Here is a 9,706-nt window from a genome sequence, read left to right as displayed (position 1 = left end):
ATATACTCACACACGCATACATATCCACCCATACATACATATATACATAGAATCATCCACAAACGTACACATGAATTTATATGAATTCCATCTCAGTAGTCTTCTCCCCTTGTTTCGAGTTTATGGAATCGTAATTTCTTACCTCACTATACCCGAAAGTTTTGAGAAGACAACTTATTGAACATATATGTAGTATACTAATTTTAAGAATAGACAGTCATACTTTTTAGTCAAAGAAGAACTAAGATATGCATGTAAAAGTAGTAGTAAAGTTCCTTCTCGAGTCATATAAACTCATAGGACCGGTTTCCTGGTTTCTATAGCATATCTATTCCCCACCTAGACAGGATGCTGGTCCATCAGAGGATTACTCGTTTTTGCCAGTTGAGTGCACTGGGGCAACATGAAATGAAATTTTTTTGGCTCGAGAACACAATGCGTCACCCGGTTCAGGAATCGAAACCACAGTCTAAAAACTAAGCAAGTGCATCCACAAAATAAGCATATTCTTCTTAATTGTATTTATTTCTAAACCGATCTACTCTCTCTAATCACACAGGGATTAAAAGAAAAGGCAACATTTTATGTAACGAAAACTCCGAATTCGAATCTGATTTTCATAAGTACACAAATGTATTTGAAGTATGTTTACAATCCAAAATTGCATTGATGGTACATTGAAACGCGTTTTCAGTCGGAAAAAGCAAATAAATACAAAATAGTTTAACAATAACATTATTATGATTGTCACACAATTTTATTTCTCAAGTTTCATAACCAAAATAAACAAGTTAAAAGAAAAAGAAGCTTCATTCATAAAAAGGACATAAATAAAGAACTTGGATAACATAACAAAGATACCCTAGCCTAGATATGAAACTAGGCTTGTCACGTGCGAAGATTTTCGCAGCTACATTATAAAATAAATAAACAATTTAAGCCCAATAAAGACTCGTCTTTCTTAGCAGGGTAAGACTCAAACTAGAAGTGAGAGAGGGAGAGAGAGAGAGGGAGAGAGAGAGAGAGAGAGAGAGAGAGAGAGAGAGAGAGAGAGAGAGAGAGAGAGAGAGAGAGAGAGAGAGAGAGAGAGAGAGAGAGAGAGAAAGATAGAGAATAACAAATACAAAAACAAAACATCATAGTAATTTACTAATGGACTAAAGGAAAAAGTATATTATTCATACTTTTTACTCACCTCTGAACCGATCTACTTTCTATAACCCACACATTGTCAATAAACAATATTCTTTGAATCGAACACTTAATCGAACACAAACATATCTTTTACTTGTTTCAATCATTAGACTGCGGTCATGCTGGGGCACCGTCTTGGAGAATCTTTTAGTCGAATGATTCGAATCCAGTACTTATTTTTAAATCCTGGTTCTTATTCTATCGGTCTCTTTTGCCGAAACGCTACGTCGCGGGGACATAAACACACTAGCACCAGTTGTCAAACGGTGGTGGGGGACAAATACAGACACATACACACACACACACACATATATATACGACGGGCTTCTTTCAGTTTCCGTCTACCAAATTTACTCACAAGGTTTTGGTCGGCCCAAAGCTATAGTGGAAGACACTTGCCCAAGGTTCCACGCAGTGAGACTGAACTCGGAGCCATATGGTTGGGAAGCAAACTTTTTACCACACAGCCACGCCTGGTCCTATATATTTAAATATATAGATATTTCTACAATAAATTGTACTGATGATACCTAATTAGAATGAAGAACATACAATTGGAAAAAGAGTGGATACAAAGTAAGTTAATTATACCATTATTTTTTTCAATCTTTTACTTGTTTCACTCTTTGGCCTGTGGTCACGCTGGAGCATCGTCCTGAAGAGTTTTGTTTAACAACTCGACTGCCGTACTTATTCTATCTTTTTGCCGAACCGCTAAGGTATGGGAACGTAAAGAAAACAATATTGGTTGTCAAGCGTTGGTTTGAGACAAATACAAGCACAAAAATACATACCTATTCATATATATGTTAGAAAAAAGAATTATCTTCATTCAGAAAAATTATGAGTGAATAAAAATTCAGGACACACACACACACAGACAGACACACACACACGCACGCACGCACGCACGCACGCACGCACGCGCACCCCCCCCACGTGTGTGTGTGTATGTGCTCTGAAAAGTTCCTGGTTTTAAGGGTGTCGCGAAAGGCCTGGTTGGAGACCCAACCTTCCGAGTTCTTTTACAAGATCTAGAAAAACTGAAGGACCACTGCAATAAGTGTGAATCTGAAGGGAGAATATGCTGAATAAAATCATAATTAACTGATCCTCCTGTATTTTCTTTTACCCAAAAGCAGGAACTTTTCAGCACCCCCAGTTATGTATGTCTATATGTATACATACATATATGTGTGTGTGTGTGTGTGTGTGTGTTTGTGTGTGTGTGTGTGTCATTATCTATCTATCTATCTATCTATCTATCTATCTATCTATCTATCTATCTATCTATCTATCTATCTATTAGTATATCTGATACCTATCACAGACACGTAAGCCTATTACACATGCATAACTCATGCATGCTCTAAGTCTGAATTATGTGTTGATCTCCGCACTTTTTTCTTATACTTACTGGAATTAGAAGAGTCTGATTTCATGACCTTTGTTGCTACTTCCAGGTCAATGAAAATGTTGCAATTAACTTTTGTCATGAACTTTTGAATGTCAAAACGTACTTGAACGATATATTTCAGACAGGCGACTTTCTGGTAAGGAAGTATCGGATACAGTGATTAGCGTGGGCTTTGGAGTGGGGTGGGTGGACAAAGATAATAAGAAGAGAAATGAGTGGGATGGGAATATATAAATGGCGGTGGTGGCATGTGCTCAGGAAGCTCCGGAGACCAAGGTTTGTATAGTAAGCTATAAAAATGCTGAGAAGAGAGGAGAGAGAGAGAGAGAGGTAGAGTATGTTTGTGGTCAGAGACTGGAGCGTGAGTGACTTTGCCCCCAATAAATTAGGTTGCTCTTTTCTGGATGTTGTCATGAATGTCTATGAGAGCATGAAGAGGCCATCACAGAAGCGAGAGCAATACTCGATTGTGGTCCTCACCAGAACTTTATAGAATATCGGTAATGGAGACTGAAGAAGATCGGTAATGGAGACTGAAGAAGATCGGTAATGAAGAATATCGATAACTTTGTAGAATATCGGTAATGGAGACTGAAGTATCTTCTATTCCTGAAGAGAAGGGACAGTGTTGAGATGTAGTCATAGCTGTTAAGGATGTGTTTTTGCCGGGAGAGACCATCAGTGATAGGGAGACCCAATAATTAGAACGATTGTAAGAGCTTTAATTGAGTCTTGCTCGTGATTACCGAGTGTGTTGTAGAATAATGTTTTCTTGGAATGAGTAACATTTGTGATTTATTGCCATTGAAGGAGATAGTATTGACATATCCCTATTGGAAAATGATTTCGAGCTTTCTGTTCATTGTCAGAGTGGATTTGGTGTGTGATGTCACTTACATCGTTACACACATGTATCAACTTATCTTACATACACTATCTTTTCCCTCCTACACTGGCCACATTTATTTCTCTGGTAGTAGAGTAAAGAAAAACATTTTCTTTACTACTACCTCAAAAAGTTCACAGGCTACTGAAGACTGTTACCTCTTTGAATGAACATTATATCTTTTTGCCTTTTTCATTTTCGCACTCATCTTTTTCTTATTCTTGGCGAAGGACCACTGACTGAAACAGCGTTTTATCCATAGCATTGTATGCATTTCATTTTGTACTTGGCACGTTCTGTTTTTAATTTTACTTTTGGTTGACATGGACATTACTTAATTACTTGGCTATCAATTACCGTACTGATTCAGACCAAACAGATTTTTTAATAGTATATTTGACTGTAATCTATTATATCTAAAACTTTACAATAGCCACTTAAAGTTTCACATTTTTGTCCAGATAATCGTAGATGAAAATATTTCATTAAATGAATGAATGATTTAAATGCATATTTAGGGTAAATGCCTGTGTGTTTAAGGTAGTGCAGTGCTCTGTCACTGAATGCACGAGTAGGTGTCTCATCAGGTGGTGAAGCAGCTCTGTAGGTGTTTCAGTACCTTCCACCCAGTGACTCGGGAAAGAAATTTGCTTAGGGATTACAAACTCAGGTACAAAATGTTTTACAAACTAGGCCGAATTTTTTCCAATCTTAATACCAAAATAAACACAGGTGTAATAATAATGTTTATTATTATAAATGGAAAAGTAATGCTTCAAATCATTCCAAAAATTTTTCTACGATCGCTTGTTTTGGTGATGAAGTTTTTCAAGAGTATGTCCAGAGAGTTTTCATTGCACAAATGTTTATGTACATGCATTACGGCACAATGTGTCAGACGGCGTTGCGTCATTGTGGTACAGAGTCAGGTCTTCAAACTACAAAGTGTGCTGAACATTCTCTCGCATGATGCAACAGACACAGGCTTGCAACATGACGACATTCTCATCACAAAGGCTTGTCCATAGTGCTTTCATAAGAATGATGCATTAGTGAACAAAGTTCAATGCATAGTGACCATGACAACCGCAGATCCAACTTCTTGGAGGACACGGTCCAGGGAGTAGTTTCTGCAGTGTACAAATTATGTACCAGGAAACGATATTTAATTTCTGTTGTATATCTGAAATGTTTCCGCTCATGGTACATGTGCCATCAAAGGATAAAGCAGCATAATTCTGAACCCAGCGAAATGTTTAAGCGACAAAAAAACATCCAGAATAACCTTAGTTAGTGTCTCCGAAGACTAGTTAGGTAGATTTCTTCGACTTTTAAGTCGAAGAAATCTTCGTGGACATCCTAGTTTTTAGAAGCATAACGACAATAACTAATTCTTGTTCCATGCCAGAGCAATCACATATAACAATAAACATGGAAACTTCAACCTTTTTTTTTTATTTCATGTAGGGTGTTATGAGCATATGCCTTTAGGATTTCATTTGGTATGGTATCATAGAAAATTAATTCTCCGTTTAAGCCACTGGCTTACTTCTTCATTGCATTCTTCGGCAAGTTCTTTTATGAGATTTACAAAGCTCCCTGTGACATGTGTTAACATTCTCTTCGAAGATGGAACTAGTAACTTCTTTTAGCTTTTACTAAGGAGATTCCTTGATGCTTCAACAATGGAACTGCGAACTGTCATTATCTTTTACTAAGGATTTCCTTAATTCTCTGATCATGAAAGTGCCAAGCATTATTATCACTCACTAAAGATGCCCTTTAATTCTTCGATGAACTAGTAACTACTAATAACATTTATTAAAGATATTCCTTATTATTTCTCTTCAAAGACGGAATAGTTGGCTCACATAGAAATCTTTACTCAATGACATATGGTCCACATATTCAGCTATTCTATTGGGTCATCCCATAAATAATGCTCTTTTTTCAATTGCATGAACTAAAAGCCGGAGGGGAACGGGATAAACTACCTGCATAAACTTGCTATAAAAGCAGGTAGTAATTTTACCTTGTCCTTATTCTTAGTGCAAGTTTTGAAGAGTTCAGTTCGATTTTAACAGTTATTTTTTCAAAGCTATAATGGAAGTGGCAAAGGGACATATTCGGTATATTTTGCCTTATGAGTTCAATAAAGGCAACAACGCGACGGAAAGTGCGAGGCATATTAATGCAGTATATGGGGATCGGACAATAAGCATAAGCCAGTATCAACAGTGGTTCCAGAAATTCCGAGCCGGAAACTGCAGCCTAGCAGATGAGCCTCGTCCTAGAATATCTGTAGAACTTGACGAGGACGTCCTGCAAATCCTGGTGGAACAGAATCCCATTGTAACTGCCGAGGAACTAGCAGAGAAGCTTGGTCATTCAACCATTCATCGTCACCTGCGTGCCATCGGAAAAGTCAGCAAATTGAGTCAATGGGTTCCTCACAAACTTTCCGAGTCTAATCGCGCGTAGAGAGTGAATGTGTGCTCTTCTTTGCTGCCATGTCTCACTAATGAACCTCTTTTGGACCGAATAGTGACTGGTGACGAGAAATGGGTTCTCTATAAAAATGTCAAGTGCCGAAGATAGAGGGGTAGGGAAAGGAGGAACACCGGCACCCCAAGCTAAAGAAGGTCTTCACCCACGTAAGGTGTTGTTATCTGTTAGGTGGGATATGAAAGGTTTAGACCACTTTGAACTTTTAAACCCAAACCAAACGATAACAAAAGAGATCTACTGCGAGCAGCTTGAGCGGCTTAAGTCAGCGCTAGAAGGAAAACGGCCATCTTTGGTTTCAAGACGAAAGGTGTTCTTCCATCAGAATAATGCTCAGCCACATAAAACGAAGATGACATTCCAAAGGCTGGAGCAGTTTGAATGGGGAACGATGCCCCACCCACCATATTCGCCGGACATTGCTCCATCTGATCATCATTTATTCCGCAGTCTTCAGAATTATATGGAAGGCAAAAATATGAATTCTGTTACGAAGTCAGAACAGTACTGGAGGAGAATTTTTTGTCACGGACAAGTGAATTTTGGAAAAGGGGCTTTGCAAGTCCACCAGATAGATAGAAGAGCATTGTAGAAAATGACGGAGAGTATATTTTAGATTAAAAACGAACTTTGTTTATCCTAATTTTGAAAAATAAAAGAAGTATAAAAAAAACTGCATTATTTATGGGATGACACAATAGAAACAACTGTAAAAGACTTTACGTATTATTTCTTAATCCTTTATTTACTATAACTACTCTGCGGTTATGATTGAATTATAAGTTACATGCTCTAAAGTGATATCACATGTTTTGCTTGTTCATCTCTTTTCTAATGCATATCTACCAACTCAATGATGCACCACTTATAGCCGTTTTTGAAAGGCAGCTTCAACAACACCTTTGTTTCAGCTACTGTTCAAGCTGGAATTTAGTGGTAAACCAACCTGAGCACTTATAGTACATACCTATTAGATTATGTTATTTGACGAAATATATATAAGTATTCATATTTGTGTTTGTGTGTCTATACACACACACACACACACACACACACACACACACACACACACACACACACACACACACACACACACACACACAGATATATATATTTAGACACAAATATTTGGCATTAGTATGACACACGGTGGTCAGTGGTACCCAAAGCAGATCCAGAGGGAATACTTACTGAAGACTGCTATCAGGTACAACATTTAAACAAGACAAATCACATCCTTAACACACACACACACTCACACAGGCGCACTCGTGCGTATGTGCGCGCTCGCGCACGCGTGGTGTGTGTGTGGTTTGTGTGTGGTGTGTGTGTGGTGTGTGTGTGATGTGTGTTTATGTGTGTGTGTTTGTGTATCTTCTAATTGTTACTTGTTTTAGTCATCAGTCAACTTGAAGAATTTTTAGTTGAATGCATCAACTCCAATACTTCTTTTTTTTTTTTTTACTTTTAAGCCTGGTACTAATCCTATTTCGTCTCTTCTGCCAGACCAATAAACTACAAGGATGCAAACAGACCAGCATCTGTTGTCAAGCGGTAGTGAGTGACAATCACGCAAAAAGACACACAAAAAGACACACACACACATCTACAACGGGCTTCTTTCAATTTCCGCCTACCAAATCCACTTACAAGACTTTGGTCGACTCAAGGCCATAGTAGAAGACACAGAATAAATATCAGTTGAACACTAGGAATCGATGTAATCGACATGTGCTCTTCCCAACAATTGCTGGCCTTGTGCCAAAATTTGAAACCGATATTTTCTAAATAGAGCTCTATGTTTCGTTTGGAAAAATAGCGTTCTGAAGTCCATTAATGTTTTAAAACCTCGTCATCTGGACAGAGTGGTTCCAAGGATGTGGTCGCCGCATTTTTGGAAGGCTGTAGGGAATAATGAGAATGATGTTGTAACTGCCCAAATCGTCATCAGCAGAATTATTTCACAGCCTATACCTGATTACTTCCATAAGTTATCTTACATTTAGTTCTCCGCGGGGCGGTTTTAATTAGGTTGTGGCTTTAGAAACTTTAATGTGAGGTTAGTTATCGTTTCGAATCTGAGTGATGTGAGATTTTTCAGATTCCAAATGGTACCGATAGCAGTTGTCAGACTGGAGTTTTAGCGTTTCACCCTTTTTTTTTTAATCTTAGAATTTGCCCTCAGATATTTCATTACAATTCATATTTAAAATTTTAACTGTCAACGTTATAGTTTGTTACTTTTCATATTTTTGTTTTGTTCTTGTCATAAACACCGAAACTAAGGCCGATGGTTACATATTTTTATGTTTTGTTCTTGTCATAAACATCGAAATTAAGACCGATGCTTAACTATATTAGAAAGTGGTTACGAAAGTATCTCTAATCATTACATTATAGAGGCTGAGGTGGTTTTGTTAATTTATACCAGTGCACAGATAATATAGTGCTAACAGGGAAAACTTGATTTCTGTTGTACAAACGGCACGCAGTCGCCCACGTTTCTTGGTCTTATACATTATATTGAGTTCATATTAAATAATGACATGTGGTTTTAGATACTATTATACTAAACTGCACATATGCACATGTATGTATGTATGTATGTATGTATGTATGTGTGTGTAAGTGCGTACGTGTGTGTGTAAGTGCGTACGTGTGTGTATGTGTGTATTGGTTCATGTGCTATGACGAAAAGCGAAGCTTTATTGGTCTTCTCCATGTTCACATATGCTCAAAAAGGTTTCCCTCGATACGCTATACTCTCCCACCTCTCATGGCAAGTTTTATTAAAAATCAGATCAGTAAAACCTCTACCTACGTTAAAATAATTTAGGAAATGGCAGTGACTGTAATTATCCAACATTTCACTTCAAGGCGATATGTAACTTCAATTTTCTTTCGAGCAAGAAATATAATTTTCAAATTTCAAAGAAGGCGACGTTAAAGAGAACTACGTTCGTTTCCTCGGTGTTTTAAGCAGTTACTCTCCAATACACAAAATTTACTTTTAGCTGAAAATGCGATCGAGTTCCTCAATACAAAATGTGTTAGCTTGTAACCAAAGGTAACCTATATTATGTAGGTCATCAGTTGACAGGTTAATCACCTGGGATGTAAGGATACAGAAAAAAAAAAAAAAGGAATAAATGGCAATTTAATTAGGATCGTTATTGTTTCATCACTTTTGCGGCCACGGGTAGATCGTATATATTAGGGGGCATAACTCTTTAATATCTATAATTAAAAATAAACTGTCTCCGGTAGAGAGAGTTTTGGAATAGATTTTAGTACTTTATGGAAGAATGTCATGCGACTACATAGACATTTTTTCACTGGTTGCCGTGTGCAAGAGTTGTGAGGGATGTAACAAAGACACACACACACAAACATACACACTCATATACATCTTTTTGTATGTATGTATGTATGTATGTATGTATGTATGTATTTATGTGTGTATGTATGTATGTATGTATGTGTGTGTATATATGTATGTATGTATGTATACATATATATGCATATATATTACATACATGTATATATACATATATGTATATTTATGTATGTATGTATGTATGTATGTATATAAATATATATACAAACATATACATAAGTTTATATAGACTTACATTACAAAATTATATACATATATACATATATATATAATACATATATATATATTATATAATATAACATATAAT

The sequence above is a fragment of the Octopus bimaculoides genome, chromosome 6 (genome assembly GCF_001194135.2).
Source record: "Octopus bimaculoides isolate UCB-OBI-ISO-001 chromosome 6, ASM119413v2, whole genome shotgun sequence".
NCBI classification, from domain to species: Eukaryota; Metazoa; Mollusca; class Cephalopoda; order Octopoda; family Octopodidae; genus Octopus; species Octopus bimaculoides.
The sequence above is the reverse complement of the archived record's forward strand: the minus strand, read 5'-3'. Positions refer to the sequence as shown.